Source organism: Sylvia atricapilla, chromosome 3 (assembly GCF_009819655.1).
Source record: "Sylvia atricapilla isolate bSylAtr1 chromosome 3, bSylAtr1.pri, whole genome shotgun sequence".
Classification (NCBI taxonomy): Eukaryota; Metazoa; Chordata; class Aves; order Passeriformes; family Sylviidae; genus Sylvia; species Sylvia atricapilla.
Window position 1 is genome coordinate 110464663 of NC_089142.1, and position 20104 is coordinate 110484766.

The 20104-nt window shown below is 40.8% G+C and overlaps 1 long non-coding RNA gene across 1 annotated transcript; it reads left to right on the forward strand.

Annotated features, from left to right (window-relative positions):
* Nucleotides 1–750: 750 nt before the first annotated feature.
* Nucleotides 751–18529, forward strand: LOC136358518 (uncharacterized). Its single transcript, XR_010743141.1, has 3 exons — nt 751–830; nt 13669–13840; nt 18431–18529. It is a non-coding gene; the product is annotated as an uncharacterized lncRNA (long non-coding RNA).
* The last annotated feature ends 1575 nt before the right edge of the window (nt 18530–20104 follow it).

A 20104-nucleotide genomic window follows, 5' to 3' on the forward strand; every position in this document is an offset into this window, starting at 1 on the left:
GCTTGATACCTTGCTGAATAGCTCAGCCTTTCTGGGCAGATTTCCATTTTGTCATATTCAGTCTCTTCCCTGCCCTTGGAGAAGTATAAATACTCGTTTAAAAGCCTCATGATTAATTAACCAAGTCGATTTTCAGAGAGTGAAAGCAAAATAGTTTCTGTAGAAAGTTTATTTCTAAACAATTATGCGGATTAGATTAGATTGTGTACATCCAGTCCTGAACATAGTTCTGAGGTGAAAATGTTTATCAATAACAATTATTGTGCATAGAGTTCATTTCCAAAAGACTGTTCCAGACAGAAAATAATTTTAGAGCTTTTCTCAAGTAACAAAGGGATACATAATCTTCAATTTGTTACTAGAACACACATGGGCAAGAAAATCAGTCTCATCCTTAATTTTTTAGCTTCAATGCCCAAATCACTAATATTTTCATCAAACCATGCCTCCCAAATGGCCTGCCACAGGATCAGGGCTTCTACTGCAAGTACAGTTGCTCACAAATCTTATTTCTTGATGTAGCCCTTTAGGGTTTGGAAATGTCTTTTTGGGAATAATTTGAGCGTGCTCTGACTTGTGATGAATAGTCCCAGCAAAGTTTCCAGCTTTCCCATTGAATTTGAGGATAAATTATTTGCTTTGGAGCAAACAACCCTGTTGCTGATAAACGTAATTGCCACGGGTTTCTCTTTGCAAATCTTGTGATGGTGTTTTGGTTTGCTGTGATCTCACAGGGTCCAGCTGAAGCCATTTAACTCTTTTCACTGGAGCCTGCTGAGCTTAACCTCTCCAAATTGTCAGCCCTGGGCCCCTCAGTGAAGTTCCTGGAGGTAAGAAAACAGCCAAGAAGCAGTGAGAGGGGTGAGTGGGCAGTCTGTGGCAGCAGTTTTAACATTTACTGTAAAAAATACCAATAGCTACTCAAATAAACTTAAGAGCAGAAATCCTTCTCTGGGCTCCACAAGCTTTTAAGGGATGCCATCAAAGCCCTTGAGATTAAAGTGGGTTTTATGGGTTTAAACGTAACAGTATTAAGTCTGTAAACCCAACATGGGAAATAATAACAATAAATATTAATCTCACAAGTCACAGTAGTTAAGAAACAGCTCTGGAAGCTGTTACAGAATTTCAGGTGCTGTCGTTGGAAGTTGATGTTAATGAAGTTAGTATCTGCTTTTGATAGATCAGTCACTCCACTTATTCAGGGATCAGCAGGGTAGCATTAAGTATTTGTGGCTGGTCTGCTTTCCCAAGGTCATTTTAATTAACCACCATAACAGCAGGTGATAGAATACCTGATCTAAAATATAGATAGCAGTGGGTATAAATGAGGAATAATTCTAAATGCATGTGCCAGAGGTGTTGGTAATGGATAAGCAGTATCACAGTCCATTTTATACAGAGGTATGTGGGAAGCTGCCTTTCAAATAAATGAATCTATTTAGGCAATCAACCTCTGCTGCACAGTCAGTGGCCTGCAGGAGGCCGAATTGTAATGTGGCAGTGCTAGCTCTAAAAAATGTCTTTACAAATGTTGTGTTTTCTGCTCGAGTCTCTCGGTCAAATTGATGCTTTCTGCTTGGGGAAAGCAGGCACTACAGTGTCAGGGAAAAACTACTGCTGACTGAGGGCCAGTAAAGGCTTTTGTGGAAATGGCAGTACGTCCTTTCTGCCCCCAAAGCTGGTCTGCACTTTCAGATGTGCACGGATGCATTCCTACGCTGAAAAAATAAAATTGGCGATGGCTGTAAGTTTGTTAAAAACACAGGACTCTCTGAGAACCCTGGGGGTTTTCATTAATAGCACATACAAGGTTGAAATCTCCTGATTTTAGCATTTAGGTTTTTGAATGTGCCAAAAAGGGTCACATTTGATGATTGTTACATGTTATTTTGTGAAGAGCATCAAACTCTCTGTAACTCCAAATAAAGAATTATTTCAGAGTTCTTTGTAGGCAGAGGAATAGGAATGGTATCTGAAAGCGCTGCAGCTGAATCAAGTCATGTCAGGCACAAACTGAATATATCTGAGATATTTGTAATTCCACTCAGTGTCTCTTCTAGCACTAAATGCATCAGGATGGTGTTCCCAGGTGTTCATTGGAGCGTGCCAGATACTGACTGGTTGAACAGAAGAAATGAGAGCGACTGTTTCAGTCCATTTCCTAGAATCTGTGCTTAAATACTCCTGGTTGTATATGCACATCTCAAGGTTTCCTGTGCCATAGGAGGAGTTTTGTTTGGTACTCATGGAGCTTGTGTTACAATCTCTCACTCCCACTGCCAGACTATTCCTGGCATCCTGGAAATGCTGGGTTCAAAGCTCACCTCTCATGGTTAGATCCACACACCCTCTTGCCTTATTTAAGACTGAATCTGGCACTGGGGGGGAAAATTTCTTTTGCCTCCCTCTTCACATGTTTTCTGAACTACTTCTAAGTGGAAGTGATAGATTTATAAATAAAGGTCACATAACACTAGGTGAGGCAGAAGGCTTCTGTCTGTTATTTTGGTTTGGATGCATCATTAATTAATGAGTTGAGCCTGCTCAAAAAATAACAGTAAATGTTTTCATCAGCTGTCAGTGTGATGTGTCATTATGTAACCTGACAACGTTAAAAAAAAAGTTGGAAATTATCTAAAGCATTTTGATCCATCATAGTTCTAGCATTTATCTTTCTCTAAGACCTAAAGTGACCTGAGGGGCTCCAGAGGCACATCCCCAGCGTTTCAGCAGTACAGGACTACAAGACAGGATGCTCTTGGCTCATGCAAAGGTCAGTTGGATTTCATCCATTCCCCATCTAAAGGTCCCTCCCTCTGGGCTGGAGGAGAGCTGGTCATCTGCAGAGCAAAAGGGACAGTGCTCCCCTTGCCACCTCCTTGGGACAGCAGCAAGTGTGCCTTACATTTACTCAGAAGCTTTGCTTACAGGCAGAAATCTGAATCAGTGATGCTGTTGTATCCAGAAATCCACCTAAAATGCAGTTTGCTGCTTAGCAGTTGGGTTTTAGGTGTGGAAAGGTTACAGGTAAGATACAGACAGCTCTGGCTTTTAACATGTAGAGGTATCTGAAGTTGATTGATTAGATCTATGGGGGACCATGCTCCTCTTTCTTCATCATTAATGCACAGAAGAAACTACTTTCTCTCTGAGCCCAAGTGCCAAACCATTCCTTGGAGCTTGACCCCAGAACACAGCATTGCAGTGGCTTTAAAGAGCAGGAGGATTTGGGAGCCTTAAGAGCCAAAACTTGTTCCTAAAGCCGTTTCCTGAGTTTCTCTGGAGGACTGTCAGAGGAAAGGGTCCAGCTGCTGCTGCCAAGGATGAAATTCTTCAGCAGGATGAGGTGCCAAGCTCTTTGCCAGAGCAGCAGTGAGACACTGCTGCTGTGGGCTGCCATGTCCCTTGATGAGGTTGTTGATTGTCACCAGGAGCAGATTAAAATGCCAGTACTTGCTTCAACAAGTTCCCTTTCTGTTTTTCCCTTTAGTTTCCCCAGAAAATGGCCGTTTCCTTGCACTGTGTCCTTTAAACCATGGTTACACTGTGTTCCTGCCCTGTCTTTGCACACTGCACTTATAAACTAGCAGATAGTTTAAGGTTGCTTTTCATGTGATAATGATATTTGCCCCTGGTATGTTTAAAGCAATTTCCAGCCTTGCCTTAGTGGTGTTTGTGCTAAACCCTTATCACTGTGCCATCAGCGGCAGGTAGGATGCTCTAAAAATCTGAGCTTAAGGAGTGACTCAGAGTCTTCATGCCATTCATCTATTTTCTGCTGCTTTAACCATAGCTCTTAAACACATTCCTCAGATGCAGTGCTGGACTGTGGAGGCATTTGGTTCCTAATGTTATTGTTTAGCACATTAGTGCTTCAGAGGCTCAGTTAGGTCCATCTGTCAGACACCATAAAAGCACAGGACATAAAGATGTTGCATTTACACCTTGTCTCTCTCCTCAGTGCACACCCAAGAGTTTGATTTCTGGATGAAATGTTGCATTTGCTTTGAACCTGCTTGGCCAGATCTTGCTCTGTTAGCATCGCTGTCACCAGCCATGGGTTTGCTGTACTGTGAACTGTGGGGGAAAGGCTACAGAAAAGCACTGTCATTGCATTAATGCTAAAGGAAAAAACAGATTTTGATATTAAGCTATTGTAGCGTTCAGGTTTTTTGATGCTTCCTCCAGATTTAGAGGTTTACCAGTATTTCAGCTGTTGATTTAGTAATAAAGTTGGATGAGGAGCTTGTCCTTTTCATTCTTGTTTATAGTTGTGGTTTGTGAGAAAAAAGGTGATTTTCTGGCCAGAGAGAGCTTTAAATCTGTTTTAAGTAGAACTCAAACTTTGCCTGTGCTGTTCCACATTTTAATTCCAATAAAAGAGGTTGTAAAGGGAGTGTTCCCCAGTGCATCCCTTTGCTCCCTTGCAGCAAAGGGAAAAATTAGAGTTTTGCATCAATGTACAAGTTAGGTAAGAGTTCAAGTAGGTGTTAAGAGAAACATTAATCAGCCTCACATGCAGTGCTGTATTTTATCTGTTTGTGATTTATACCTGTGTGAGTGTTTAATTTAAAGCCATGGATAAATTGATGACGACTGTAAAATTCAGCAAGAATTACAGAATATGGCTGCAGACAAAGCAACAAACTTGGTTAAAATCTGTTAGAGAGAATAAGGTAAAAGTCCACCTGAGCAGACTGAAGTAACTGCAGGGTTTTAGTCTCTAAAGCTGCTGAGGGACTTCGTTAGACCACTTCAGAAGGTAGGAAATGTCACTGAACAGAGCAACTGAGGAAAAATCCAGGAATTTCAGATTGGAAAAGGAAAAAAGTGGGGTTTTCAAATTGGTTTTAATAAATATTTTTTCAAAGCAACCATTTGGGTTTTGTGATCTCCATCAAGCTATGTACAAGTACATTCTTCACAGTTTGGGGTTTTTTCAGGTTTTTTTTGTTTTGTTTTGATTTTTTAAGTATAATGTCAAATTTCAGAAAACTGAAGCTTCTGGCAAATTAGGAGGGGAGTCGCAGACAATGAGAAAATATTCATGCATCAGTTCTATGATTCTTTTCACTTGCTCTTGAAAAAAAGCCATCAGCTTTTCTGCGAGGGAAGGAGATATATGTGAAACAGAGGCAATTGCATCTTTGACCTATGGACTGGATTTCTTAATCTGGGCTTGTGAATTGCAAAAGTTGAATTCCTTTTGAAACCTAGTTAGCAAATATCTCTGGAGAATAAAACAGTGTGAAATGGAGCCCTGGTTTTATTACAGAGGCTGCTGCAAGGGTGACTTTGTTTCATGTAATTGCTTGGGGAACTCTGTCTGATCTCTTCACTTGAAGCTGATACTGCAGGCTTTAATTGAGTAAGGCTGCTCTTGAAGTGGAAATAGTTTACATTGGGAGATTCATTTCTACAGCTGAATATCTTGGCCTTTGTCTCAGATAAAAATTAATTTTGCACCTCTGCATTCAGCGCTGCTGACACCAGCACTTGCTGCTGCCCCTCCAGCCCAGAATTTTCAGCACCTCCAGGATATAAACTCTCCTTTCCAGGTGGTTCAAATGCAGTGCTGAGCTCTTTGTCACTGTCTAAAATACCCCACATCAAGCATGTGGACAGCCCAGATCTCAAATACAGGGAAATAGCACATTGGCAGCAAATCTATTGGAAATAACATTTGGATAAATCTATCCTTTAAAAGAAAGCAGGATAAAACACAACTTCACTTGTTTTCCTGCTTTGTAGTTTGGGTTGATTTATGAGTGTACTACTAATTCTTTTAAAACTCAGGATTATCATGGAATGTCTGGGAACCCAGGTAAAAATGAATGACAATTCCTGGCTTGAAGTAATGTTTCAACTTGCAGATGGCAGTTCCAGATTTAGAAACAAGAGAGAAATCTGGAGCGTTTGGGGTTGATTTTTAAAAAGAAGAAATCCATTTGGAAGGGAGCAGGCAGAATAAAGGGCAGATAAGGCAAAATAATGCCTACAAAGACCAACTTATCTTGTACATGTCCTAAAGCCCAGCCTACTCTGTGAGATCAGGGCAGCGTGGGAGAGTGCAGGTTGCTCTCATCAGTAAATGTTATCAAGATAGAAATCTTTGAGTGATCCTGTGCTGAAAGGGAGTCTTGGCATGAATGAAGTAATCTGTGTAGGTTTAGTAACTGAGAGCCTTTTTGGGCTCTAGTGTGAATCTTCTTTAAGAAGGGGCTGTACAAATTGCTGCCAGTTTCCATCTCAGCTGATGCTAAATTTAGCAGTCTCAGGGATTGGCTGCTGCTGGTAAAAATGCTTTTTGCTGCAAGAAAACCTTTGTATTGATAAGACAAAAAGGGGGTTATTTTTAAATTCCTCAAACACTTCTGTAGATGAGAACACACAGAACAGTTTGGTTTCAGGTAGCAGTGATCCTCTGCATCCCTGGAGTCTGAAGCAGGTTCAGTCATGGTTCTGTTCCCTACTCAAAAGCAAGGAAAGACAAAATGAGGTCCTGCAGAAAGCAGAACTCAGTGAGAAAACCTAATTATTATTTGTCTATCTGCCTCCTGTTGCAGGAGGGAAGTAGCTTGTGCCTGTCCTAAGGCTTTTCTTGGAGCCTGGTGCATTTCCTGAAGCAGTCTTGTCATTCTGGAGAGTCACTGCTGTCTTGGATCTTCTTTCCAACCCTGTTTCTGTTTTGCACCCTGGCTATTAATGCAAACACAGAGCCTGGTTTAAAATAGAACTGATACAGAGCAAACTGAATACGAAACTCAAGTGTTTCGATGCTTCAGGATTGGATTTCCTGGTGTGTTTTTTTGGAGGGTTTTTGTCTTTGCACACTCATGTCCATCTTGCAGAAGGTTGTCTAAGTAAGCAGTCATTAAACCTGTCTTGGAAAGCCTGCATATTTATCACAGAGTGTTGTGCTGCCTTTCCTCACATGGCTGCTACAAGTTTGGGTGATGTCATGAGCTTCAGTCTTCAGCCAGATTTCTTTAGTGACCTACCTTGGGTTCAATCTGAAAGGATTTTCTGAGGCATTTACATTCCCTCGGGATTTGTCAGGATGATGGCAAAGCATTAGTGCATTTCTATTAATGATATCTGCAGTTTGAATTGGCTAGATAAATATAAATGCTCTCTGCAAATTGAGATGAAATCCTTTCTGAGAGTTATGTGGACAAAAAAAAGTATTTAAGCAGAAAGATCATGCAATGAATGTTTTAGCTGATCCCTTTGATCACACTGACATTCGATATATCCCGTGTTTCTCATTTTCTTTGAGAACATGGGGTGCCATTTCCTACATCCCAGTATGGAGCACTAGAAGAGAAGAGGCTGCTCTGAGTGTCTGGTGCATGCTGGAGCATTTTTGTCAAGGCAGAACTGATTAAAAGTCATTTATGATTAATGTATGATTTGCACATTCAGCATTCATTGTTGGAGCTGAAATCTCACCTATTTGACTTCAACCTGATGGATTGTTCTCAGGAATGTTGGGGAAAATTACTTCAATCCTTTTTTTCTTGTGAAAGAATTTAAAGGAAGAAAGGTTTTCCAGCTGCTGAAAAATGGAGACCATCTATCTTTGATCAGGTTTCTTTAGAGTAACAGTGCTTTAGAAGGGAAGGCTGGAGGTGTAAAAGGCAAAATTATCAAACCTCAGGCTAAAGAAAACTAACTTTTAAATAATAATTTATCTCCCTGATTTTCCTTTATAATATACATAATAATTTGTAGCAAACAAATTAATCATTTGAAGCTTTTTCAGAGAACTCAGCATCATTCTTTAAACCTGAAAAAGGAATCATGGTCAGAGGACAGAGCCCTTGATTGCATTCAGAAAGCTGAATGGAATTCTCCACGCAGTCTCTAAGGCACTTTCAGATTTCATATAGACATCTTACAGCTTTGCTGAATGTTTTGATCTGAATCTCAAATTGCCCAAAATCACAGTCCTGAGCTGGATGGGAAAGAAGGTGCAGGCACAGTGGTGCAAAAGGGGAAAGAAGCAGCCTTGATTCTGTTCAGAAAGCAGAGAAAATCAAACCAATCTGCTGGCATGGCTTGAGCAGAACTGTCACAGCCCATAGCTGTGTCTTTTGGCCCTAAGTTGGTCTCAAGTCTTCGTTTAGGTGGCATTAAAATAAAAAAAAGGGAATCAATATTAGTCAGTATAACATCAGTATCTTAGTACATTGTATGCTTTATGTTCCTGCACAACAGGGAAAAGGCAAAATGTGACAGGTTAATTGTGTCCAACTTCCTAAAATTTTAATTCCGTTTAGAAATAATATTTCAGTAGGCATTTGAAATACTTAATTTCTCTTGCATTGTTTCTTTCCCCCAGTGCACATTTTTTTCTTTCCACCCCCCTAAACTTTTGATGAATACTATTCCAAAAATAATTCTCCAGCAATGATTTCTTTCAGGAGCGCTTCTGTTTTCAGCCTATAGAAATAATTTTATCTTCTTGCTGTTATGGCAGTGACAGATGATATTTTCTTTTTCTCTACATTTAGACACCCTGTATTACCCAGCTCACTGAGGTTAAAGGACCCTCCCTGTATTGAAGCTCCAAAACCCTTTTTGTGCTCAGAAAAAACACTACATTATTTACTGCCATTTTCCCCTCATTTTTTGACATTACAACTGTAATCCTTTTTTTTTTTTTTTTTTTTTTTTGCATATTTCTGAAATCCAAAAGGAAGGAAAAAGCAGCCTGTTTTCATTGAGGCCAGGATTGTTTTTGAATGAATTTTTTGTATTGAAAATGCTGTGCTTGAATTGCTCCTGGATTAGAGATGGCTGAGCTGTATGTATAATGTAGCAGAAGGGACAAACAATGCACATTTTAAATGATATCCTGATATTGCTCAGGATGTGACTCCCTCAGCAGAAGGATTTGTGGGATGGAAGCCAGAGAGAGCTCATCAATACGGCACTTCATGGGACCTTCTTCTGAGGTTTCTCTTGGCGCATGCACAGGTTATTTGTTTAAAATTCCTTATGCATCTGGACTGAATTTGGATTGTTCACTTTTCTGGCCGTTGCCTGCAGTTGTTGTTTTGTTGTGGACAGGACAAACCTCGAGGTGAGGGGGCTGCAGTCCTCACTGCCACGAAGGGCACACAAACCATCTCACTATCCCACAGAGAGCAGCCAGGCAGGGTTTGCTGCCAAACCCCAGGGAAACGTGCTTTTCCTATGAAACAATATGTGCAAGACACTTCAGTTTATTTCTTTGAGGGTTTCCCCCAGGGCAGGGTTCCATTTTACCACGGGCTCCCCTCACAGTGCCCACAGCCCCTGCTGCTTGCCAGAACATTTTTGGCTGCTTGTACTGCACATATTTTGGGAATTGAGTTTGATCCTTGGACCACCAATGACCTGGCATTTGGGCTGCAATTTTTCCCCTCCGAGTTGCAGGGAAAGCAGGGAATGTTCCTGTGAGGGGTAATCAATGTCTGCCACACAGGTGAGTTGGGGCTGTTCATTGTCATAGGACTTCAAATTTATTTATTTTAAAAAATATACTAAAGATTTAATAAAATTTTATATTGGCTCCCTGAGCCCACTCAGTCCTCTGAGGAGGTTTGTGTAAAAAAGAACAATAAAACCCCAATACAACACAGGTGTGACTTGTACACTCAGAAGAGCACTGGTGGATATGGAGGAATTTTTGACAAAATCGTCTTTAGCAAATCTAGAAGTATTGTATAAAAAGGTCAGTGTATTTCTGTATGTCTTAAATTATTGTTTATTATCCCCCAGATCACAATGTTTGTGGAGTCCTTTGGCACAGCTGGGTGGGTTAGTGAGCACTTTCAGTATTATCTTTTTTGCTAAGATTGTCCAGGGAAAAGCAGTGCTTTGGTGAGGCATTCATGAATTGTTAAAAAATAAGGATATTGATCTAATACCAATATCCTCTATGAGGACAAAGACTCTCTAACAGTTTGAAGTTAGAAAGTGTATGATTATTACCACGCCGGGATAGCTCCCAAATACACACCACAATTTACAGATGATCACAGGGTCTTTTTATGTACAAAAGTGTTGAATACCCAAAACACAAATGCAAATTCATAACTCTGGTCCGTCCCATTCCTCGCTTTGTATCATTGTTAATCAAAAGCTATTCAGCATGAGTAGTTTGTTCCTTGAAATGGGTTGGTGGTCCTTCTTATGGGGTGGGGTCTCAAAATGATGAAGTAAGATGGGTCTTCCTCACTTTGACTTTTTAACCTTTTAGTGTTGGTGCCACCTGGATCCTGTTTTCTCAAGATTATCTGAATTATGATTATATTGTATTCTTGGAGTCTATTGATTAGTCAGAAAGCACAAACATAAGTTGACAGGCCTCCTGATTTATCAGTTCCTTAAATTCGGCTTCTGTTAACAAAGGGAAGTTTATCTAGCTGACTTCAGCAATATCTAGTTTAACTAAAGTCCTTAATTCTTCAAAATTAATGTCTCATTCAGCCCTTCAGCAGCCCTAGGCGAGCTGTCCATGGAGGTTTTGTGTCCCTTCCTTGCACACTCCAGTTTGCTCCTGGGATTTGTGCATCCCTCAGGTATCTGGCTGGTTTTGCTCTCATGGGTGCTAGGAAGCAGTGAGACTTTATTGACATCACTGTGTGAGACCCTGTGATTATTTAAGCTTGTCCTCCTTTGTAATGTTAGCACTGCTTCTAACCAGCTGTACAGCTTTCAACCTGAATGACCCTTCTTTTATTTAAAAACACAAATTAAAAAAAAAATCAGAGATGTGTTTTATCTTCCCCTCTGTGATTGGGAGAGAAAAAGTAATCACTGTGTGTAGGCAAATCCACAGATGGCTGGGACAAGGAATTCTGCTGACCTGTACATTCTAGAAGATGTGGGTTTATTGCAGGGCCGGGGGTAAAAGGGCCTTGCCTTCAGCCACCAGCCTGGGCTGGAGGGGAGTCCCAAAGAGAGAGGGAGAGAGAACAGCAGGGAGAGAGCTGAGAGAGAAGGGAGAGAGAGCAAAGGGCAGGGGGAGAGAGCAGGAGAGAGCAGGAGCAGGGGGAAGAGGAAGGGGAAGGGTTAAGAGGTAATAGGAGAGGTAAGAGTTAAAAGGTAAGAGAGTTAAGAGTAGCGGGAAGGAGAGAAGGAAGAGGTAAGAGGTAAGAGAATTAAGAGAGTGAGGTCCTTGTTACAATACATTATATCTCCTTTTGTGATGAATATTCTAATTTTCAGTGACCAACCAACACAAGACACAAAATCCTATAGAATTTACATACAGCCTATAAGAACTACTACATCACCATACTGTGTTATATTTTAAACTCTAAAATCTACTCTTTAGACTTTTCTGTTTTGCTGCATTGACCTTTGGATCCCTGAGCCAGCAGAAAGGGATTGTTCAATCCAAAGGGATTCTCCTTCAGCTCCCTAGGCCATTGTTTTCAGGTTCTATAGTAACTAAGACTCAGTACCCTACAACTCAAAGTCAGCTTTCATTTCTATCCCCATTATAGGTTTCATATTTTCAGAATCTTTGCTAAGCAATCATATTTATAAGGTTTCCCTGATTCATCTTCCCCAACAACTGTGGCCCTGATCATGACCAGTCTGAAGGTATTGCCAATACTGCTTTTAACTCTTACCCTCTGAAATTCTTTCTTTCATGTTCTGGGTAAAGCCCTGCCTTCTTCTATATGTTTGTGGCATATGATAGTGATAAAACCTTGTTTTATTCCTTTACAGTGCTCTTGACTCAAGGTAACCTTGACATTCACTTCTGGGACTTGATTGATTTCTAAAGTTAAATGGCTTTGTTAATTAACTAACAATTTAGGCTTTTTTATGAATATCAGGGAAATCTGCCTTTTTGCTGTTGGGAGATCTAAAATGAGTGACCCAATTGCTGCTTCCCTGAACTAATTTAGAAAGGGAACTTGAAATGCTGTAGGGCAAATCTGGGTTTATTGCAGTATTTTATGTATTCCATTAACTTCTTTAGTTGTCTTAGCAATGCAGAGGCGAAATGATAGCAAGCCTTGAATTAGTGTTCGTGTTTGCAATAAGACAAATAACATCTTTTAAAAGACAAGTGTGGTGGATACTTAGCACAAGCCCAACTCTGATATGCTTCAGGGATTCCTTTGAATTCCTGTTCCTGAAAATGAAAGAATCACTCTGTGTGGCAGATGCAGAGGGAGTTTCCTGTGTGCAAAGAAAAGAAAAACAACCCACCTTAATTAATCTTCCTGCTGAAAAGAAATCTGCAGGGAGTCAGAAGAGCTTCTCTGCAGTTGCCAGCTGTGGAATTTGAATTTTGGGCATTTATTCACAAAAATCAGTCGATTTTGTGTGGTGTCAGCCCTGCTCCCCATCCATTTAATTAGCATCGTATTTATGATCCTCAGTTGTTCTAAACTGGTGTGATTCCACCCTGAATGAAGTGTCACCGTGGCCTCCCACCTGTGTGGATGGAACAGAACATGAGCAGCTGGAGGTTTAGGGTCAGTCAGAAAAACAGTAAATCAAGGATGGCTTGTTAGCTTGTTAGACTTTCTAAATATAGTTAGAATTTTTTTTTCCAGTTTTTGTTTATTTCATTTTGCAGAGTGGCCATGGGAAGAGAAAGTACCATAAAATCAGTTGAGGGAGATGTATGAGATACTGTCAGTAACATTTCTGCCACCTTTTGTAACAAGTGTTGAAAGTTACCTGTTCTGTGTAGTAGTTATTGGCTGGCACTTAATTACAAACTGGCAGACTGTTTTTCCACATCCAAGGATTCTCTTAAAAAAGATGGGGAGACTGGGCATGATTCAGCTGTAGATTTCTTGCTTCCCTCTTTCCATTTCTCTGTCTCCCCTTTGCCTCCAGCCACGCAGCTCCTCATTTTGTGTCTGCTCCACACATGAATTATCAGAGCTTGTGTGAATGTGCTACTTAACCTCCTTTCCCTCAAATCCCTTGGGAAATAAGTAACATATGGGCAACATTTGGGGTACAGCTCACATTCACAGTTTAGATCCCAATGTGATACTGAGCTTGGGTTTGAGCAGAGGTGCCTGATTTCTTCTCAGAATTCCCATTCAGAAATCCATGTCTGTATAGTGCATATGAGGACATCACAAACCTGTTTTTTCCGCCCCTGATAAAATGCTGAGTGTTGTCCATCTTTATTCATAAGCAGCATTAGCTGCACTTGGTTCCTGGTGTAGGGAGTGGTGCAGGGAAAGTGCCCAGTGGTGTCATGAAATTGGTGACACTCAGGGAATTCCTCCTCTTCCTTCCTTGTTCCTTTAGTCCCTTTCTGGTTTTATTTCCCTGCTACAAATAATTTTTCCAAATTACATAAATAAAGCTAAATTAACATCTTTCCGATTTATAGTTACTATGAACTGATGGTAGCAAAAAGAGGCATTAATTAGCTGGTGTATGGCAGATGGGGATTGTTTCAAATTTACTAACCTGGTAGAGATACAAAATAGAATTCTGGCTACCCAAAGTCAACAGTAAATCACTTACTCATCTGAAGACAGCATTTGACCCAAATTTCTTAAATAGTTTCTTCAAGAGCATGGAAGTAAATGAGGTTTTGGGATCAGCCTGTACTGGTGATGTTTGATTTCATGGGAAATAAAGACCTGAGACTTATGAAATGTTTGTTGTTTCTTTTCTTTCTAGTGAAACAATGAATATTAACTCAAGAAATGCGAATTGTTTGTAATTTCCTGTGGAAAAGCCTCAGACATCTAACCTCAAGACAGAAGAAAATGAATCGTGTGTTAATCAGGCAGAACAAGGAATGAGAAAATAGGAGCCTGGATGCAAACATTTCACAAATCTCAGTGATATGGTAAGTGAATTTTGCATATATTTTTAGCTAATTAACTTGCTCCTGAATTCCTGTAAATTCTGTTATTGTAGCCACTGTGACACTTAGGTTTCAAGGTGCTCCCAAGGGAACACACAAGAAGGTTTCTTGGGGGAGGCTGGCAAATCAAGGAGAACAAAAGCCCCAGGCTTTTTCCAGCCTGACTGGAGAGCAGCAGTGACAGGGGATGAGTCAGTGGCCCGTGCTGGCCCCTCTCCAGCCATTCCATCAGCTCCGTGGTGCTCCCCAGCATCAGCTGCAGGAGCTTTGGGAGGTGTTTGCATGGACTGCCAAGGTGGGGTTGGGAGGGAAACTCAGTGCGCTGTTCATCTGTGACCATGAACCCTTCTCTCTCCCCAGGAAAATAAAAATACAATGAGAAGGGGGAGCATTCCCAAAGGTCCTTGTGGATCAATGGAATGTTGAGCTAAAGAAAATTAGAAGTTGATGTTCCCAGAGGTAAAAATGGTGTAAACTGATATGTAAAGAAAGAATTTATTCTGCAAGGAACACTCTAAGCACTACCATGCATTCATAGCTGCATTTGCAGTTAAATTACAGATCAGCTCAAGTGTCTTTTGCTCTCTAGTTTTCCAATGGTCTGGGAGACAAAGATGACTTCAGGACAGGTTTATACTTTTCCCCCTTAGTGTTTTGGGTGCTGCTGCATTTTTATCGCTGAGGGGCAGTTTACAGAAGTGTTACTTGCAGTATTGCACAGACATTGAGAGGCCTGCACCAGTGACACAGGAGGGATGATAAAATGAGGTTTTCAGCCTGTGTCTTTGCTAAACGTGGTCAGTTAAGTAGAAAGTAATGTAGTTAAAATGTTGGTGCCATGCCTAAACTTCTGGCCTGCCTTATTACAAGTGCCTGATGTCAAAGATCAAGCAAGGATGGCAGGGACCCTGCAGGTCAGTCTGTACCTCACTGGGAGGAAGCTCTGTTCATCCTGAAATATGGCAGGGACCACTCACTGCATAAAGTGAAATGTTGGCTCAAAGTGAGCCATTGCCTTCTGTAAAAAAAGAACAGGAAAAATAAGTCTAAACCAACCAAACCACAAGTGATGATGATTAAGAAAACGCCTCTAGATGAAAAAGGTGTTATCGAAAAATGTAACCTAACAGCAAAAGTCTACATTTAAAATTACTTTAAATTGTGCAGCTGTGCTAAAGTTCCAAGTGTCAAATTACCATTTCTGTTTTATTTCCAATTCCAGTTCTTGTATTTTACATTATAACTTCATGAAGGTGCTATTTAGAAAAGCAGAGCCCAGATGTTGCTGCTGATTGTATTGTGTATTGCTGTGCAGAAGGAAAATAATACCTGATTTATGATAGAAAGCACTATGGAGATAAATGCAAACACCAGAACTGGATTTAAATGATGTTGCTACGAATGAGATGCATTTTCCCTTTCCCTAACCCCTCTATTCCCTAAACCCCCTGTAAGGCTTCTAGTGCAATATTCTGCAGTCCCTGTGCAACACAACTTTCCTCAAGTCTGAGAGAAATTTATAGTTATGTTACTTCTGTCACTCAGAGCATCATAAAAACTGTCTCCCTAGCAAGAAAACAAAGATTGCTGCATCTCAAAGAAAAACCAATACTCTGAGCACAAGTCCAAGTAGATGCTCAGGTGCTGTGGATTCCCAGAACTCTATTTTGGGCCATATTGCCTCTTAGAATCACAGAATACTGTAATTTCTAAAGATTTCTAGAGACATCTGCTCCAAGCCTATGCTTAAATCAGTGCCAGCTTTCCGTTCAGTCAGTTTGCTCAGGGCCTTTTCCAGCAGAATTTAAGGGGATCCCATGGTTTATCTGGGCCTCTGTCTGTGTTTCACCAGCCTTGTCTCTCTCACATCAGAATTTCCTGTAGCCCAACCTTGCCTTTTACTTGCTGATAAATACCATCTCTCCTATACAGGCAGGAGAAAAGATTATCCTTCTCCCTCTCTGGTGACTCACTGGTGTAGCTCAGCACAAGACCCCGTACACTCATCTCTGTGTATACATTAATTGATGTGTATGATGCAAATGGGATAAATAGAGGTAATTTCTGGCTTTTGAAGGAGACCAGATATGATGGCAGTCAACGTGGAGTGTCTGCTTTCCATTTTGTTTGTCATAGGCACAGCTAACAGCCTCTTCTGGGTGCCTCACAGTGCTTTTAATCATAATGCACTTTTAGATAGTTTAAAAAATGGCCCTGCTGTGAGAATCACTATTTGCTGCTAATATAAAGCATCTCTAAAGGCAGCTTGCCATTACTGTGTGCTTATCACAGGTAACCTTCTGTTTTGTGCGAGGGAGAACCTCTAGCACAACTGAGCTTTGCCATGTGTATAAATAAACCCTCATACTGCTGCCCCCAGCAGTGCTAATTAGAGTCATTAATTCTGCTTGGCTAAGGGGCTGCACTGTAGGCTCTGAAGCTACACCCACTTCTCCGATGGCCCCTTAGGGAAAAAAAAAATAACAATCCTTAAAAAGGCTCAAAAAATCCTTTTTCCTCATTTTTGCCTGTCGGAAGTGGTGCTCCAAACACGGATCAGTGAGTGGTGTGGGAAGGCTGTGGCTGCTCTGTGTGGCCATGAGAGCAGGGTCACCTGGAGCTCTGAGACACTGGCAGTTGGTGAGTCACTGCTAATTGAAGTCCAAGAGCATATTCAGAACATCCTAGAGTATGGCAGAGGGAGAGGTGGCACTGGGGTGACTCCAGCAGCAATTCCCTGTAGATTGGTGGTGCTGACACATCTCTGTGACTTTGCTGGATTGCCCATCACCCCAATGGAGATACCAGGATCATTCGGCTTTGTTAAACGCAAATTTTAATTGCAATTAAGTTTAGTATTAAACAACACCTTCTGGTTAGTTCATAGGTTCACGTGCGGGTCGGTTCCTTCTTTTCTGCCATTATTTCAGTTACCTGAGGATAATCCAGAGTTTTACACAGCCTAGGCTTTTGGACAATGCTGGTGCATAAACTGTAGTGTGAAATACAGGACTGTGGAGGCACTTTGAGATTTATTGGAACTCGCAGCTTGTCCCAATGGACTTGGCTTAAAAATATATTTAAAAGATAAAAAAGAGGGGTTTTTTTTTCCTATTCCACGAACCACACGAGACTTGGGTTTGTTCCTGTTTTGCTGTAGGTAAAAAATTACATTTACTTTGGATTTTTTCCTAGGAAAAAAACTAAGGAAAGAGCCTGCACTAAGCAATAATGTTGTGGTGAGGGAGAGGAAAGATTAAGCTTCAAGTCTCTAATGTAATAACTTTAATCTGGGTTTGAGGTGATTTTCACTTTAATGATTAATGGTCACTTGGCCACTTTGGGGTGTAAATATTTTTCTTTTCATCTTCAAATTTCATTTGATACCTAAGGGCCTAATTTTAAAAAGTAGCAGTATGCTGCCAGTAAAAGCTCCAGATTTAAGTAACTCCTGCTTCTATTTTTTTCTTTTGATGAAAAGAGCACATGAATTGGTGGTGGGAAAAAATCCCTAATGCATATGATATCTCATTGGGGAAAATCAGGGCCACAAGTCCTCACGCTGACTTCCAGGAGAAGGTATATCCAAGAAAGGAAAAATAGCACTTAAATTGCTTTGAAAAGTCAATTTTCTCTATGGCGAAATTGTTAAGTGCATTTTGTTTTACAGAATCTATGAATATTTCAATTTTATATGTTGATTTGGAATGCAAATAGATACTGAGTTATCAGAATTTTCCAGTGGGCAAAAAATCTGAATTTCAATCAATTTGGCTAAGTATCCAGCAATGAAAGGTTTCTTTGAAGCTTTACTCAATATTTTTCATTGTGCTTGTGCAAGGAAACTTCAGAAATCCAAAACATTACAGAGCATAGATTTGTCTTTAAATGGCAAAAAATAAAGAGAAATTTTAAACCCAACAAACTTCTTATTGTGTTTTCCATGAGGTTCCTGATTCTTCTTGATGAAAATTAACCTTTTTTTTTTTTTTTTTTTCCTTTCAAAAAGAGAAAAATCTCACTGAGAATCAGCTTTGCAAATTCCTGTTTGGATGGTGCAGGTGGTGCTGCTCCTCCTGGGGCCCAATAGAACAAATGTAAAAAGCCCTGATTTTCTTGGATAACTCCCTTAGAATATGAGAAATGACAGCAGGGAGATTCCCTGTGTTGTCTCCCGTTCTCTGGCAGGTTTGCTTTGTGCCCAGTCCTTCCAGCTGCTCCACATTTGAGGTTATCTGGCCCTGAAAATGAGCTGCATTTCCCTGTGCTGGGCTCTCATGCAACAGCTGCACCCTGAAATCCAGAGCTGCTCTTGCAGATCTTCACCAGCTGAGCCAGATATTGTGTGTTTCAAGTGAAACCTTTCCCTTCCCCATGGGCTCTGCTTCTGCTCAGTGCCTGGGTTTTATAGGAGTAAATAAATCCGGGCTTTCTGTGCTTAAAACTCGGCGCTCTGTTTCTGTGGGGTTTTTCTGAAGAACTGTGACATTCTGGATGGAAAATGGAGATGGACTTTGGATGTCTCCAGTTACCAAGCACTACAGTAGACCATGGCTTTTCTCCCTTGTTGAGCTGCCAGGATCCAGTTCTGGAGAAAAATCCAAAGAGGATGTGCCAGGTGTGCAGTGAAGTGGGACAATGAACAGCTTCCACAAAGAAATGCAGCAAGTCCTAAAGAAACAAATGCACTTTTTTTTTTCACCCAACAGGAGTTGGCATTGTAAATGATTGTAAATGCTTCTCTCAGAGAAATGTTAATATGAAATCTTACTTTTTTCAAGAAAGTTACTGGAACTTTCTCCATCCCATCTGGAGAACAGTGGGAGTAGTGATGGAACTACCTTCTTCCCACACTTCAGAGCTCTGAATTGTTACTCATGGGATAGGAGAGAGGACTAAAGGCAGCACCACTTACCCATTTCTTCTAAACTGAGGATTTGCTGCTTCAGTAAGTGTCTGGTTTCAAACTCTGATTTTTATCAGCCTAGAAAAATGTCCATTTCTCCTTAATTCTCTGTTCTTCTATGAAAAGCATGTTTCTAGTTTATGTAGGCTGTGCAAGTAGGAGGCATTATTTTGTTGCAGTGGTAAAACATGAGTGAGAAAATGGATCTTCTGCATCTTCTTTTTCATGTCCCTGCCATGTTCTTTCTGTGCTGGGTGATGGTTTTGTGCCTCCACAGTGCCTTCACACCAACACCTTCCTGGCTGCTTTCATTTCTACTTCATTGTTTCACAGCATCTGGTGTTTTTTCCCTTTATTTGTTCCTTTTCCTTCTTGAATGGTATTAGGATCTTTAAGCAGTTATTTTGCCACTTTCTTTAATATGCAGCTTTTAGCTACATTAGAAGTAGTTGTGAAATCATCACTTTTCTCACGGAATCCTATACACAATTACTGTCTAGCACTTAAGTGCAGCTATGTGAGTGCGTTAGAAATACCCAAAATAAGCAAAGGGAAAAAGAGAGATGACACAATTGCTGCTTTGATAAAGTAGATCCACTATTTAAAATGTCTTAGCACCTCAGCCAGATTTATAGTGTGATTTCCTACAACTCCCTCCTGGTGCTCTGCCAGGAGATTATCTTGAATCCTGACACCTCAAATCCTGTTGTTACTGCCCTTATCATTAGAGCATCTTACACGTGGTTGCTGAAATGCCTGGTTTAGAGGACTGGTGCTAGTCTGGGGTATGTTTGTCTTAAATAAAAAGTATTTAGAAACATGCATGAACTGCTTCCCATATGGAAAGAAAGATAAAGCAACATTTGGGGCCTCCTTCTCCCGTGATTTGCAGGTATAAAGCAGGAAGGATGTAAGTGCAGATGAGTTTGTTAACACACACATTCTGTTTTATTCTTCAGAAGGTAAACCATTGTGTGTGCTTTTCTAAATCCTCTTCCCTGTGCGTGTCCTTGTACGCGTCTGAGTTAATAGGTGCCTGGCTCACATAAATCAGAAGGTGCTAGAAATGAGGGAAAGAAGTTGTTTTATCTTGGTTGGTGTGTTCCAAATCAGTGTGGTCAGGAGCTAATCCCAGTGATGGGCTGCCTCCTCCCTCACAGGAGAATTTGTCAACAGAGTCATCCCTTTGGGGATACTGGCTGAGCCCTTTCCTTGCCCTTTTCTGACTTACCAGGGATGTGCCAAGTGCCTGTCAGCTTTGTCCATTACAGTTTACTTCAGAAGTCACTTGTGGGGGTTACCAAGGACACCAATGAGAACTCAACACTCTGATTTGGCAG